Source organism: Anser brachyrhynchus, assembly GCF_964034855.1.
Source record: "Anser brachyrhynchus genome assembly, contig: SCAFFOLD_72, whole genome shotgun sequence".
Classification (NCBI taxonomy): Eukaryota; Metazoa; Chordata; class Aves; order Anseriformes; family Anatidae; genus Anser; species Anser brachyrhynchus.
Window position 1 is genome coordinate 461,828 of NW_027663935.1, and position 16,811 is coordinate 478,638.

The 16,811-nt window shown below is 46.9% G+C and overlaps 2 long non-coding RNA genes across 2 annotated transcripts in view; one reads left to right on the forward strand and one right to left on the reverse strand.

Moving 5' to 3' along the window:
• LOC308186610 overlaps positions 1–16,811 on the reverse strand; it is a 316,995-nt gene that overhangs the window by 227,842 nt on the left and 72,342 nt on the right. The gene's annotated exons all lie outside the window — the stretch shown is intronic.
• LOC308186611 overlaps positions 1–16,811 on the forward strand; it is a 126,211-nt gene that overhangs the window by 5,151 nt on the left and 104,249 nt on the right. The window contains exon 2 of the long non-coding RNA XR_013944138.1: positions 3,980–4,140. This is a non-coding gene — a long non-coding RNA (uncharacterized lncRNA). The remainder of the gene's footprint in view (positions 1–3,979; positions 4,141–16,811) is intronic.

Here is a 16,811-nt window from a genome sequence, read left to right on the forward strand (position 1 = left end):
ATAACACCAAAGCACTCAGCTTACACCTGAAAGATATCTACTAGACCGGATCGTCTTGAAGCCCCCCCTCTAGCTCAACCACACAAATAGTACACCAAAACTAAAGAATTTACTAAACTAATTAAACTAAAGCATTTTACAGTCTTAGTATAGGCGATAGAAAAGACACTTAGACGCGATAGAGACCCCAGTACCGTAAGGGAAAGATGAAATAGCAGTGAAACAATCAAAGCGACAGACAGCAAAGATCAACCCTTGTACCTTTTGCATCATGGTTTAGCGAGAACAACCAAGCAAAGTGAACTAAAGTTTGCCCCCCCGAAACCCAAGCGAGCTACTTTCAAGCAGTTAAAGAGAGCGAACCCGTCTCTGTTGCAAAAGAGTGGGATGACTTGTCAGTAGAGGTGAAAAGCCAACCGAGCTGGGTGATAGCTGGTTACCTGTGAAACGAATCTAAGTTCCCCCTTAATCCTCCCTACCGGACATCCTGAACCCTAATGAGATGATTAAGAGCTATTTAATGGAGGGACAGCTCCATTAAAAAAGGACACAACCTCGACTAGCGGATAATTCTTACTACTGATCCTACCGTGGGCCCTAAAGCAGCCATCAAAAAAGAGTGCGTCAAAGCTCCACCACCTAAAAATACCAAAATAAGATGATTCCCTTATCACAAACAGGTCAACCTATGAATATAGGAGAATTAATGCTAAAATAAGTAACTCAGGGCCACACCCCTCTAACGGCGCAAGCTTACATAGAAACATTATTAACAGACCTAGACAGATACAAAAACCCCTACAAGACCACGTATTAACTAACCCTGTTAACCCGACTCAGGAGCGCCTATAAGAGCGATTAAAATCTGTGAAAGGAACTCGGCAAATTAATAAGGCCCGACTGTTTACCAAAAACATAGCCTTCAGCAAATTAAACAAGTATTGAAGGTGATGCCTGCCCGGTGACTTAGGTTTAACGGCCGCGGTATCCTAACCGTGCAAAGGTAGCGCAATCAATTGTCCCATAAATCGAGACTTGTATGAATGGCTAAACGAGGTCTTAACTGTCTCTCACAGATAATCAGTGAAATTGATCTCCCCGTGCAAAAGCGGGGATGTGAACATAAGACGAGAAGACCCTGTGGAACTTAAAAATCAACGACCACCGCGAATCCTCAATCAACCCCACTGGGGCCACTACCATCGCAGAGCCTGGTCGATATTTTTCGGTTGGGGCGACCTTGGAGGAGAACAAATCCTCCAAAAACAAGACCATACCTCTTTACCTAGAGCTACCCCTCAAAGTGCTAACAGTGACCAGACCCAATATAATTGATTAATGGACCAAGCTACCCCAGGGATAACAGCGCAATCCCCCTCAAGAGCCCATATCGACAGGGGGGTTTACGACCTCGATGTTGGATCAGGACATCCTAATGGTGCAGCCGCTATTAAGGGTTCGTTTGTTCAACGATTAACAGTCCTACGTGATCTGAGTTCAGACCGGAGCAATCCAGGTCGGTTTCTATCTATGACACACTCTCCCCAGTACGAAAGGACCGGGAAAGTGGGGCCAATACCACAAGCACGCCCCCCCCCTCTAAGCAGTGAAACCAACTAAACCGTGAAGAGGGCCTTCCCCCACCACTTTCAATCCTAGAAAAGGACCAGCTAGAGTGGCAGAGCCCGGCAAGTGCAGAAGGCTTAAGCCCTTTCCCCAGAGGTTCAAATCCTCTCCCTAGCTTCACCCATGATTCAAATAACAACACTAAGCTGCCTCGTTATATCCCTCCTATACATCATCCCAATCCTGATTGCCGTAGCCTTCCTAACCCTAGCAGAACGGAAAATCCTAAGCTACATACAATCCCGCAAAGGCCCTAACGTTGTCGGGCCTTTTGGCCTACTTCAACCATTTGCGGACGGACTGAAACTATTTACCAAAGAGCCCATCCGACCCTCTACCTCTTCCCCACTTCTATTCATTCTGATACCAATACTAGCCCTTGTCCTAGCCCTCACCACTTGAGCACCACTACCACTCCCATTTCCCCTAGCAGATCTAAACCTCGGAGTTCTCTTCCTAATAGCCATGTCAAGCCTAGCCGTCTACTCAGTCCTATGATCAGGCTGAGCCTCGAACTCAAAATACGCACTAATCGGAGCCCTACGGGCAGTAGCACAGACCATTTCATACGAAGTGACACTGGCCATAATCCTGCTATCAATAATCATACTAAGCGGAAGCTACACACTCAGCTCCTTTGCCGTCGCACAGGAGCCTCTATACTTCATTTTCTCCTCATGACCCCTAGCAATAATATGATACGTATCCACCCTAGCAGAGACAAACCGAGCTCCTTTTGACCTCACAGAGGGTGAATCTGAGCTAGTCTCAGGGTTTAACGTTGAATACGCCGCAGGACCCTTCGCCTTATTCTTCCTAGCTGAATATGCGAACATTATGCTAATAAATACACTTACAGCCATCATATTCCTAAACCCAAGCGCCCTAGGGCCACCCACAGAACTATTCCCCGTCATCCTAGCCACAAAAGTCCTCCTACTATCTTCTGGTTTCTTATGGGTCCGAGCTTCATACCCACGATTCCGATATGACCAACTAATGCACCTACTATGAAAAAACTTCCTACCCCTCACACTAGCTCTGTGCCTCTGACACATCAGCATACCTATCTGCTATGCAGGCCTACCTCCTTACATAAGGAAATGTGCCTGAACTACAAAGGGTCACTATGATAAAGTGAACATAGAGGTATAACAGCCCTCTCATTTCCTGTTGACCTTAGAAAAGTAGGAATTGAACCCACACAAGAGAAATCAAAATTCTCCATACTTCCCTTATATTATTTTCTAGTAGAGTCAGCTAATCAAGCTATCGGGCCCATACCCCGAAAATGATGGTTTAACCCCCTCCTCTACTAATGAACCCTTACGCGACCCCAATCATAACCTTCAGCCTCATCTTGGGCACCACAATCACAATTTCCAGCAACCACTGAGTTCTGGCCTGGACAGGACTGGAGATCAACGCACTAGCCATCATTCCCCTAATTGCCAAATCCCACCACCCACGAGCAGTAGAAGCCGCAACGAAATACTTCCTAACCCAAGCAGCTGCTTCCGCCCTGGTCCTATTCTCTAGCATAACCAATGCCTGAGTCACCGGCCAATGAGACATCACACAAATAAACCACCCAACCTCCTGTCTACTACTGACAGCAGCAATCGCTATTAAACTGGGCCTAGTGCCATTTCACTTCTGATTCCCAGAAGTACTACAAGGATCGCCACTAATAACAGCCCTGCTACTCTCGACCCTCATAAAATTCCCCCCACTAACCCTGCTCCTACTAACATCCAAATCCCTCGACCCAGCTCTACTCACCGCCATGGCCCTAGCCTCAACAGCACTAGGAGGCTGAATAGGACTGAACCAAACACAAACACGCAAAATCCTAGCCTTCTCGTCCATCTCCCACTTAGGCTGAATCGCCATCATCCTAGTTTACAGCCCCAAATTGGCCTTACTTACCTTCTACCTATACACAATCATAACATCAGCCGTATTCCTAGCCCTTAACAAAATCAAAGCCCTTAACCTATCCATGATCACAACCTCATGAACAAAAACCCCAGTGCTAAACGCCACCCTAATACTAGTACTTTTATCCCTAGCAGGCCTCCCCCCATTAACAGGCTTTATACCAAAGTGACTTATCATCCAAGAACTAACTAAACAGGAAATAACACCAGCAGCCATGGCAATTGCCATGCTATCACTGCTCAGCCTCTTCTTCTACCTACGCCTCGCATACCACTCAACAATTACCCTTCCCCCCAACTCCTCTAACCACATAAAACAATGATACACTAGCAAAGCCCCAAAAGCTAGCCAAGAGGGACTTCCCCCTCCTTAATGATATGCCACAGCTTAACCCCGCACCATGATTTTGAAGGCTAGGGCTATGTTCATAGATAGTTGGGTGGTTGGGGTGAATGTATATGGAAGGAGGCCTAGAAGGTTGATTGTAAGAAGTCTGATTATTAGGGATGTAAATATTATGGCTCATTTGTGGCCATTTTTGTTGAGTGGGACTATTAGTTGTTTTGTGATTAGGTGGAGTCATGTTTGGATAGTAGAAAGGCGGTTGTTGATTCATCGGTTGTTTGGGGACGGGAATAGTAGGGCTGGGAAGAGTAGGGATAGTAGGATTAAGGGGATGCCAAATAGATTGGGGCTGGAAAATTGGTCAAAGAAGCTTAGGTTCATGGTCAGGATCATGGTGTGGGTTTGGTAGTGAGGGAGGTCTTATTTGATGGGGGGTTGGTTGTGGTGAAGGCTAGTAGTTTTGGTTGGATGAGGAGTGCTAGGGTTAATCAGGTTATAATTATGATTGAAAATCATGGTGCGGGGTTAAGCTGTGGCATATCATTAAGGAGGGGGAAGTCCCTCTTTGGCTAGCTTAAAAGGCTAGTGCTGTTGCATAGCTTCTTAATGATTAGGATGATGATAGAAGGGACGATCAGGCCTCGAAATGTGGGAGTGGGGTTGATTCTACTACAATGGGTATGTAGCTGTGATTAGCCCCGCAAATTTCTGAGCATTGTCCGTAAAAAATCCCAGGCCGGGTGGTAATGAATGAAGTTTGGTTTAGTCGGCCTGGGATTGCGTCTGTTTTAACTCCGAGCGTTGGGACTGCTCAGGAGTGGAGTACGTCTCCTGCAGTAATGATCACGCGGATGGGGGATTCTATTGGGATAACTACGCGGTGGTCAACTTCTAGCAGTCGGAAGTGGCCGTTGGGTAAGTCTGGGGTGGGCACTATGTAGGAGTCGAATGATAGGTCTTTGAAGTCTGTGTATTCGTAGCTTCAGTATCATTGGTGGTCGATGGCTTTTAGGGTGAGGTCTGGTTCATCGATTTTGTCCATTATGTAGAGGATTTGTAGGGATGGGAGGGCGAGGAGTACCAGGACGATAGCAGGTAGGATTGTCCAGATCAGCTCTACTTCTTGGGCGTCTACAGCATTGGACGAGAGTTTTTCTGTTAGTATGTGGGCTAAAAGGTAGAGAACTAGGCTGCAGATAGCTAGGGCAACGATTAGGGCGTGGTCGTGGAATTCAACGAGTTCTTCTATGATGGGTGATGAGGCATCTTGGAATCCTAGTTGGGAGTGGTTGGCCACATGAGATGTACAGGATTTTTACCTGTGATTTAGTCTTGACAAGGCTATGTAATTGGTTTACTAACGTCTCATAAGAAAGAAGCATGAGCGGTGAATGCAGTTGGCTTGAAACCAGCATGTGAGGGTTCGATTCCTTCCTTTCTTGTACTTGGACGAAGGCCGGTTCCTCGAAAGTATGGTATGGGGGAGGGCAGCCGTGGATTCATTCAACGTTTGTGGTAGTTAGTTCTGGTTGTAGGACTTTTCGTTTGGCCGAAAAGGCTTCTCAGATGATGAATATTAGTATGATTACGGCTACTATTGAGATTAGGGAGCCGATGGAGGAAATGGTGTTTCATAGTGTGTAGGCGTCGGGATAGTCCGAGTATCGTCGGGGTATTCCTGCTAGGCCTAGGAAGTGCTGGGGGAAGAACATTAGGTTTACTCCTGTAAATATTACCCCGAAGTGGGCTTTTGCTCATGTTTGGTGTAGGGTAAACCCAGTGAGTAGTGGGAATCAGTGAGTAAATCCTGCTAGAATGGCAAAGACGGCGCCTATGGATAGGACGTAGTGGAAGTGGGCAACTACGTAGTACGTGTCGTGCAGGGCGATGTCTAGGGAAGAGTTTGCAAGAACGATTCCTGTTAATCCTCCGATGGTAAATAGGAAGATAAATCCTAGAGCTCATAGTATTGGGGGGGTCTCATTTGATTGTTCCTCCGTGCAGGGTGGCTAGTCAGCTAAATACTTTGATTCCGGTAGGGATGGCAATGATTATAGTGGCTGATGTAAAGTAGGCTCGGGTATCAACGTCTATTCCTACTGTAAACATGTGGTGAGCTCAGACGATGAATCCTAGGAAGCCGATGGATAGTATGGCTCAGACTATTCCCATGTAGCCGAAGGGCTCCTTTTTGCCTGAGTAGTACGTGACTACGTGTGAGATGATTCCGAACCCCGGTAGGATCAGAATATAGACTTCTGGGTGTCCGAAGAATCAGAATAGGTGTTGGTACAGGATTGGGTCTCCTCCTCCAGCGGGGTCGAAGAATGTGGTGTTTAGGTTTCGATCAGTTAGTAATATTGTAATACCGGCGGCGAGTACGGGGAGTGATAGAAGGAGTAGGATGGCGGTAATTAGTACGGATCAGACAAATAGTGGGGTTTGGTATTGTGAGAGTGCGGGGGGTTTTATGTTGATGGCTGTGGTGATAAAGTTGATGGCCCCAAGGATGGAGGAGATACCGGCTAAGTGGAGTGAGAAGATAGCCAGGTCTACTGAAGCTCCGGCGTGGGCAAGGTCACCTGCTAGGGGAGGGTAGACAGTTCAGCCTGTGCCGGCGCCAGCTTCTACAGTGGATGAGGCTAGTAGGAGGAGGAATGATGGGGGGAGGAGTCAAAAGCTTATGTTGTTTATTCGCGGGAATGCTATGTCGGGGGCACCGATTATGAGGGGGACTAATCAGTTGCCGAATCCTCCGATCATGATGGGTATGACTATAAAGAAGCTTATTACAAAGGCGTGAGCGGTAACGATTACATTGTAAATTTGGTCGTCGCCTAGGAGAGTTCCTGGTTGTCCTAGTTCTGCGCGGATTAATAGGCTGAGTGCGGTGCCGACTATTCCTGCTCATGCCCCGAAGATGAGGTACAGGGTGCCAATATCCTTATGGTTAGTGGAAAATAGTCATCGGTTGATGAAGGTGACGGGTAAGATGGCTGAGTGTTGAAGCGTTAGGCTGTAGTCCTTTTTACAGAGGTTTAGTTCCTCTTCTTATCGGCTCTGTAGTGAAATTCATGTTGAGTTGCAAGCTCATCGATGCGCACTAGGGTGCGTCAGGGTCTTTGTAGGCAGAAGCCAATTGGTTTAGGCATTTAGCTGTTAACTAGAGTTTTGTGGGATCGAAGCCCATCTGTCTAGGGAGGCTTTAGCTTAATTAAAGCGTCTGACTTGCATTCAGAAGATACAGGTTAATATTCTGTAAGTCTTAATGTGCAGAAACTAAGAGGGTTTAACTCTTATTTAAGGCTTTGAAGGCCTTCGGTTTGGGGTGTTATCCTAAGTTTCTAGACAATGGCATGTATTATTGGGGACAGGGGAAGTAAGAGGATTGATAGTGAGGCAAGGACCGCAGTAGGTGTGCTTGGGGCTTTGCTAGTGTATCATTGTTTTATGTGGTTAGAGGAGTTGGGGGGAAGGGTAATTGTTGAGTGGTATGCGAGGCGTAGGTAGAAGAAGAGGCTGAGCAGTGATAGCATGGCAATTGCCATGGCTGCTGGTGTTATTTCCTGTTTAGTTAGTTCTTGGATGATAAGTCACTTTGGTATAAAGCCTGTTAATGGGGGGAGGCCTGCTAGGGATAAAAGTACTAGTATTAGGGTGGCGTTTAGCACTGGGGTTTTTGTTCATGAGGTTGTGATCATGGATAGGTTAAGGGCTTTGATTTTGTTAAGGGCTAGGAATACGGCTGATGTTATGATTGTGTATAGGTAGAAGGTAAGTAAGGCCAATTTGGGGCTGTAAACTAGGATGATGGCGATTCAGCCTAAGTGGGAGATGGACGAGAAGGCTAGGATTTTGCGTGTTTGTGTTTGGTTCAGTCCTATTCAGCCTCCTAGTGCTGTTGAGGCTAGGGCCATGGCGGTGAGTAGAGCTGGGTCGAGGGATTTGGATGTTAGTAGGAGCAGGGTTAGTGGGGGGAATTTTATGAGGGTCGAGAGTAGCAGGGCTGTTATTAGTGGCGATCCTTGTAGTACTTCTGGGAATCAGAAGTGAAATGGCACTAGGCCCAGTTTAATAGCGATTGCTGCTGTCAGTAGTAGACAGGAGGTTGGGTGGTTTATTTGTGTGATGTCTCATTGGCCGGTGACTCAGGCATTGGTTATGCTAGAGAATAGGACCAGGGCGGAAGCAGCTGCTTGGGTTAGGAAGTATTTCGTTGCGGCTTCTACTGCTCGTGGGTGGTGGGATTTGGCAATTAGGGGAATGATGGCTAGTGCGTTGATCTCCAGTCCTGTCCAGGCCAGAACTCAGTGGTTGCTGGAAATTGTGATTGTGGTGCCCAAGATGAGGCTGAAGGTTATGATTGGGGTCGCGTAAGGGTTCATTAGTAGAGGAGGGGGTTAAACCATCATTTTCGGGGTATGGGCCCGATAGCTTGATTAGCTGACTCTACTAGAAAATAATATAAGGGAAGTATGGAGAATTTTGATTTCTCTTGTGTGGGTTCAATTCCTACTTTTCTAAGGTCAACAGGAAATGAGAGGGCTGTTATACCTCTATGTTCACTTTATCATAGTGACCCTTTGTAGTTCAGGCACATTTCCTTATGTAAGGAGGTAGGCCTGCATAGCAGATAGGTATGCTGATGTGTCAGAGGCACAGAGCTAGTGTGAGGGGTAGGAAGTTTTTTCATAGTAGGTGCATTAGTTGGTCATATCGGAATCGTGGGTATGAAGCTCGGACCCATAAGAAACCAGAAGATAGTAGGAGGACTTTTGTGGCTAGGATGACGGGGAATAGTTCTGTGGGTGGCCCTAGGGCGCTTGGGTTTAGGAATATGATGGCTGTAAGTGTATTTATTAGCATAATGTTCGCATATTCAGCTAGGAAGAATAAGGCGAAGGGTCCTGCGGCGTATTCAACGTTAAACCCTGAGACTAGCTCAGATTCACCCTCTGTGAGGTCAAAAGGAGCTCGGTTTGTCTCTGCTAGGGTGGATACGTATCATATTATTGCTAGGGGTCATGAGGAGAAAATGAAGTATAGAGGCTCCTGTGCGACGGCAAAGGAGCTGAGTGTGTAGCTTCCGCTTAGTATGATTATTGATAGCAGGATTATGGCCAGTGTCACTTCGTATGAAATGGTCTGTGCTACTGCCCGTAGGGCTCCGATTAGTGCGTATTTTGAGTTCGAGGCTCAGCCTGATCATAGGACTGAGTAGACGGCTAGGCTTGACATGGCTATTAGGAAGAGAACTCCGAGGTTTAGATCTGCTAGGGGAAATGGGAGTGGTAGTGGTGCTCAAGTGGTGAGGGCTAGGACAAGGGCTAGTATTGGTATCAGAATGAATAGAAGTGGGGAAGAGGTAGAGGGTCGGATGGGCTCTTTGGTAAATAGTTTCAGTCCGTCCGCAAATGGTTGAAGTAGGCCAAAAGGCCCAACAACGTTAGGGCCTTTGCGGGATTGTATGTAGCTTAGGATTTTCCGTTCTGCTAGGGTTAGGAAGGCTACGGCAATCAGGATTGGGATGATGTATAGGAGGGATATAACGAGGCAGCTTAGTGTTGTTATTTGAATCATGGGTGAAGCTAGGGAGAGGATTTGAACCTCTGGGGAAAGGGCTTAAGCCTTCTGCACTTGCCGGGCTCTGCCACTCTAGCTGGTCCTTTTCTAGGATTGAAAGTGGTGGGGGAAGGCCCTCTTCACGGTTTAGTTGGTTTCACTGCTTAGAGGGGGGGGGCGTGCTTGTGGTATTGGCCCCACTTTCCCGGTCCTTTCGTACTGGGGAGAGTGTGTCATAGATAGAAACCGACCTGGATTGCTCCGGTCTGAACTCAGATCACGTAGGACTGTTAATCGTTGAACAAACGAACCCTTAATAGCGGCTGCACCATTAGGATGTCCTGATCCAACATCGAGGTCGTAAACCCCCCTGTCGATATGGGCTCTTGAGGGGGATTGCGCTGTTATCCCTGGGGTAGCTTGGTCCATTAATCAATTATATTGGGTCTGGTCACTGTTAGCACTTTGAGGGGTAGCTCTAGGTAAAGAGGTATGGTCTTGTTTTTGGAGGATTTGTTCTCCTCCAAGGTCGCCCCAACCGAAAAATATCGACCAGGCTCTGCGATGGTAGTGGCCCCAGTGGGGTTGATTGAGGATTCGCGGTGGTCGTTGATTTTTAAGTTCCACAGGGTCTTCTCGTCTTATGTTCACATCCCCGCTTTTGCACGGGGAGATCAATTTCACTGATTATCTGTGAGAGACAGTTAAGACCTCGTTTAGCCATTCATACAAGTCTCGATTTATGGGACAATTGATTGCGCTACCTTTGCACGGTTAGGATACCGCGGCCGTTAAACCTAAGTCACCGGGCAGGCATCACCTTCAATACTTGTTTAATTTGCTGAAGGCTATGTTTTTGGTAAACAGTCGGGCCTTATTAATTTGCCGAGTTCCTTTCACAGATTTTAATCGCTCTTATAGGCGCTCCTGAGTCGGGTTAACAGGGTTAGTTAATACGTGGTCTTGTAGGGGTTTTTGTATCTGTCTAGGTCTGTTAATAATGTTTCTATGTAAGCTTGCGCCGTTAGAGGGGTGTGGCCCTGAGTTACTTATTTTAGCATTAATTCTCCTATATTCATAGGTTGACCTGTTTGTGATAAGGGAATCATCTTATTTTGGTATTTTTAGGTGGTGGAGCTTTGACGCACTCTTTTTTGATGGCTGCTTTAGGGCCCACGGTAGGATCAGTAGTAAGAATTATCCGCTAGTCGAGGTTGTGTCCTTTTTTAATGGAGCTGTCCCTCCATTAAATAGCTCTTAATCATCTCATTAGGGTTCAGGATGTCCGGTAGGGAGGATTAAGGGGGAACTTAGATTCGTTTCACAGGTAACCAGCTATCACCCAGCTCGGTTGGCTTTTCACCTCTACTGACAAGTCATCCCACTCTTTTGCAACAGAGACGGGTTCGCTCTCTTTAACTGCTTGAAAGTAGCTCGCTTGGGTTTCGGGGGGGCAAACTTTAGTTCACTTTGCTTGGTTGTTCTCGCTAAACCATGATGCAAAAGGTACAAGGGTTGATCTTTGCTGTCTGTCGCTTTGATTGTTTCACTGCTATTTCATCTTTCCCTTACGGTACTGGGGTCTCTATCGCGTCTAAGTGTCTTTTCTATCGCCTATACTAAGACTGTAAAATGCTTTAGTTTAATTAGTTTAGTAAATTCTTTAGTTTTGGTGTACTATTTGTGTGGTTGAGCTAGAGGGGGGGCTTCAAGACGATCCGGTCTAGTAGATATCTTTCAGGTGTAAGCTGAGTGCTTTGGTGTTATAGCTACGTCTTGATATTCTAAGTACACCTTCCGGTACACTTACCTTGTTACGACTTACCTCATCCTCAGCGTATTTATGGTATTAGTTATGTGGGATGTGGCTTTTGAGGAGGGTGACGGGCGGTATGTACGTGCCCCAGGGCTGGCTTAAAGTAGGCTCTATTGTCCCACTTTACTGCTAAATCCGCCTTCCAGAAGTGGTTTCACGCTTCTTTCCGTGTGCCCTATGAATAGGGAATGTAGCCCATTTCTTCCACTCCATAGGCTATACCTTGACCTGTCTTATTAGCGGGGTGCTATTGTGTCCACTGTTGTGCTCTCATTCGAGGTGGGCTGGCGACGGCGGTATGTAGGCTGTGTTGGCAAGGGGTGGTTGGGTTAATCGGGGATTATCGATTGTAGAACAGGCTCCTCTAGGTGGGTTTGGGGCACCGCCAAGTCCTTAGAGTTTTAAGCGTTTGTGCTCGTAGTTCTCTGGCGGATACTTCGGTAAAGTAAGTATCAAGATTTAGGGCCAGGCATAGTGGGGTATCTAATCCCAGTTTGGGCCCTGGCTTTCGTGGGTTTAAATCAGTCGTTAGTTCCTAAGATCATCTTAATGGTGTGTTTAGGTGCATCTTGGGCTTATGACAGCTCAGTTGCATTTTGATCTTAGTTAGCTAGGATAGGCATTTTACCACTCTTTACGCCGTGTCAATAGGATGGTTGATTTGGGTTTCTTGTATGACCGCGGTGGCTGGCACAAGATTTACCAACCCTTGAAGTTAGGCTGTTGCTATAACTAAGTCAAGTTTGCACTCATTGCTTAATGTTAATTACTGCTGAATACCCGTGGGGGCGTGGCTTAGCGAGGCGTCTTGGGCTACTACTTGGGTGTGCCTGATACCCACTCCTCAAGGCCTGTATGGGGGTAGGTGGTCGAGGGCGTTTACACTGGGGCGCGGATACTTGCATGTATATATTTAGCAAAAACCAACCGTAAGGTTAGGACTAAGTCTTTTGTCCGCAGGCATGTTTTATGCCATCTTGGCAACTTCAGTGCCATGCTTTGTGTTAAGCTATGTGGACGGGGGTGTGGTTAGCTGATAGTTGAGTGGTGAGTGAGAGTGAAGTATATGAAATTATTGCTTGTGTTTACTATTTTTAGTACTGGAGTTTCTCTAATAAGTTTAAGTTATTTTGTATGTGTTTGTGTGTATATGTACATCGTTCCGATGATGTCATGGAAGGGATGATTAATGGAGTTTTAGAGGTAGTTTGCTGGGATTGGGCGATGAAGGTTTATGCTACATGGTGGTTAGCGAAAGTTTACTGGTTTAGTTTGTGAAGCGCAGGGGTTGCGCTTAATGATTTGTTGTTTTGTGCTATGTCCAACGAGCATTCATCCAATAGCCCCATTTAACCCGGAGGGTGGAGGTAACATTAACTGAATGTGGTCAAAGTGCATCAGTGTCAGGATGATTCCCCATATACGCCAACCGTCTCATCGAGGGACCCTTGAAATATAGGATAGGCCGTGAGGCAGGTGTGTCCAGGCTTAGATTGTGGGACCCCCGAGATCACTGGGAATAGCCACCTGTGAGGTAACCCCGGAAAAAATAAGAGGAACCAGAGGCGCCAAAAAGCTGGAACATGCCGCGATTACGCATTGAGAAGGTGAAAGTACTCACAGATGCCACTTTGAAGGGCAAGGAGGGGTGAGTGAACCCAATGGATGGCCCTGACCGAGGAACCAGAGGCGCAAAAATGTGAGGAGGGCGAGGGGTTTAGGGGGAACGTATGGGCCTGAAGCTAGTCATACCGGACATTATGTGCAACGGGTTGCTGATTTCACGTGAGGAGTACGATTAATAAATCCGTCTGATACGAACTGCATGAGATATGTGGTGGAGAGTTGTTGTTGGAGCATGTCCTGTGAGCATTCATTAAAATGGGGTCTTGTTATGCGCTTGAGTGGAGTTGTATTGGGTGTTGTGGGGTATGGTCCTAGAACATTCATGCCGGGTGGTTTGGTAGGAGTGTGTTTAAGGGTTTAATGGCCGTGTACATGTATGGGTTTAGCACCTGCTTATAAGATAGTCCGTATATAATGTATATTACTGGTACTATAGTATGTATGTATATGGGGTATATAAATTTATGCACGAATATGCATAACCAAATACCCCCGCCTCGGGGGGGGAGGGGGGGGGGGTTAAGCATAATGGCATAGATGGGGTAGAATTATTGGGGGCTTGCGGTTAGTTCCTGTAGTTGAGAACAATGGCGGCTTTTCGAGCCGCAGGCCTCGGGTAGTGTCCGGGCAGGAATAATGACTTATTTTATGTTTTTTTTAGGGATTTGCTTTGCGGTGGGTGTTTTGGGTGTGGCGTCGAATCCTTCGCCGTATTATGGGGTTGTTGGTTTGGTGTTAGCGTCTGTGGCGGGGTGCGGGTGGTTGCTGGGCCTTGGGGTTTCGTTCGTGGCTTTAGTGCTGTTTATGGTGTATTTGGGGGGTATGCTGGTGGTGTTTGTTTATTCAGTAGCTTTAGCAGCGGAGCCTTTCCCTGGGGCTTGGGGGGATTGACGGGTGATTGGATGTGCAGTAGCGTTTGTGGCAATTGTTTTTGGGGGGTTGGTGTTTGGGGGGTTTATGGGGGCTTGGAAGTTCGGGGTTTCTACTGTGAATAATGTTGGGGTGTTTGTTGTTCGGTCGGATTTTAGTGGAGTTTCCATGTTTTATTCACATGGGGCAGGGATGTTTTTAGTGGCGGGTTGGGGGCTGTTGTTGACTTTGTTTGTTGTATTGGAGCTTGTGCGGGGGTTGTCGCGGGGTGCTATTCGGGCGGTTTAGGGGTTAGGGTCAGAGAATAGTTTATTGAAAATGCCAGCTTTGGGAGCTGGAGATAAAGGTTTGAGTCCTTTTTTTCTGAGTTTGGGGTACTCTAAGAAGTGGTAAGTCTTCAATCTTTGGTTTACAAGACCAATGTTTTTATAAACTATTAGAGTATTTAGCAGTTGAGTATTTTGTTTTCTAGGGCGCTTGCGGCGGGGAGGAGAAATAGGAGGATAGTGAAGTAGGCGATTGAAGCGAGTTGGCCGATGATGATGAATGGGTGTTCGACGGGTTGGCTTCCTACTCATGTTAGGACGAGGAGGTCGGCGACTAGTACTCAGAATAGGAGCTGGGAGAGTGGTCGGAATGTTATTGCTCGTTGTTTTGATTTGTGCAGGAATGGGATTAGGAATAGGATCAGTACGGAGGCGGCCAGTGCTAATACGCCTCCTAGTTTATTTGGGATTGAACGTAGGATGGCGTAGGCGAATAGGAAGTATCATTCTGGCTTGATGTGTGGTGGGGTTACTAGCGGGTTTGCTGGGGTGAAGTTTTCTGGGTCTCCCAGGAGGTTAACCGCTCATGCTTCTTTCTTATGAGACGTTAGTAAACCAATTACATAGCCTTGTCAAGACTAAATCACAGGTAAAAATCCTGTACATCTCATGTGGCCAACCACTCCCAACTAGGATTCCAAGACGCCTCATCACCCATCATAGAAGAACTCGTTGAATTCCACGACCACGCCCTAATCGTTGCCCTAGCTATCTGCAGCCTAGTTCTCTACCTTTTAGCCCACATACTAACAGAAAAACTCTCGTCCAATGCTGTAGACGCCCAAGAAGTAGAGCTGATCTGGACAATCCTACCTGCTATCGTCCTGGTACTCCTCGCCCTCCCATCCCTACAAATCCTCTACATAATGGACGAAATCGACGAACCAGACCTCACCCTAAAAGCCATCGGCCACCAATGATACTGAAGCTACGAATACACAGACTTCAAAGACCTATCATTCGACTCCTACATAGTGCCCACCCCAGACTTACCCAACGGCCACTTCCGACTGCTAGAAGTTGACCACCGCGTAGTTATCCCAATAGAATCCCCCATCCGCGTGATCATTACTGCAGGAGACGTACTCCACTCCTGAGCAGTCCCAACGCTCGGAGTTAAAACAGACGCAATCCCAGGCCGACTAAACCAAACTTCATTCATTACCACCCGGCCTGGGATTTTTTACGGACAATGCTCAGAAATTTGCGGGGCTAATCACAGCTACATACCCATTGTAGTAGAATCAACCCCACTCCCACATTTCGAGGCCTGATCGTCCCTTCTATCATCATCCTAATCATTAAGAAGCTATGCAACAGCACTAGCCTTTTAAGCTAGCCAAAGAGGGACTTCCCCCTCCTTAATGATATGCCACAGCTTAACCCCGCACCATGATTTTCAATCATAATTATAACCTGATTAACCCTAGCACTCCTCATCCAACCAAAACTACTAGCCTTCACCACAACCAACCCCCCATCAAATAAGACCTCCCTCACTACCAAACCCACACCATGATCCTGACCATGAACCTAAGCTTCTTTGACCAATTTTCCAGCCCCAATCTATTTGGCATCCCCTTAATCCTACTATCCCTACTCTTCCCAGCCCTACTATTCCCGTCCCCAAACAACCGATGAATCAACAACCGCCTTTCTACTATCCAAACATGACTCCTTCACCTAATCACAAAACAACTAATAGTCCCACTCAACAAAAATGGCCACAAATGAGCCATAATATTTACATCCCTAATAATCATACTTCTTACAATCAACCTTCTAGGCCTCCTTCCATATACATTCACCCCAACCACCCAACTATCTATGAACATAGCCCTAGCCTTCCCACTATGGCTCGCCACACTACTAACAGGCCTACGAAACCAACCATCAGCCTCTTTAGCCCACCTATTACCCGAAGGTACCCCTACACCCCTAATCCCCGCACTAATCCTGATCGAAACAACCAGCCTACTAATCCGCCCCCTAGCCCTCGGAGTCCGCCTTACAGCCAACCTTACAGCAGGACACTTACTCATCCAACTCATCTCTACAGCCTCCATTGCATTAATACCCACCCTTCCTGCAGTATCCATCCTAACAATAATCATCCTACTACTCCTAACCATCCTAGAAGTAGCAGTAGCCATAATCCAGGCCTACGTCTTCGTGCTCCTTCTAAGCCTATACTTACAAGAAAACATCTAATGGCACACCAAGCACACTCATACCACATAGTTGACCCAAGCCCTTGACCAATCTTCGGGGCAGCCGCCGCCCTACTCACAACCTCAGGATTAATCATGTGATTCCACTACAACTCATCCATACTACTAACCCTAGGCCTCATCTCAATACTCCTAGTAATACTCCAATGATGACGAGACATTGTACGAGAAAGCACCTTCCAAGGCCATCACACTCCCACAGTCCAAAAAGGCCTACGATACGGCATAATCCTTTTCATCACATCCGAAGCATTCTTCTTCTTAGGGTTCTTCTGAGCGTTCTTCCACTCGAGCCTGGCCCCAACCCCAGAACTAGGAGGCCAATGACCCCCAACAGGAACTAAACCACTCAACCCGATAGAAGTCCCCCTACTAAACACAGCCATCCTACTAGCCTCAGGCGTTACCGTAACGTGAGCCCATCACAGCATCACAGAAGGAAACCGAAAACATGCCATCCACGCCCTA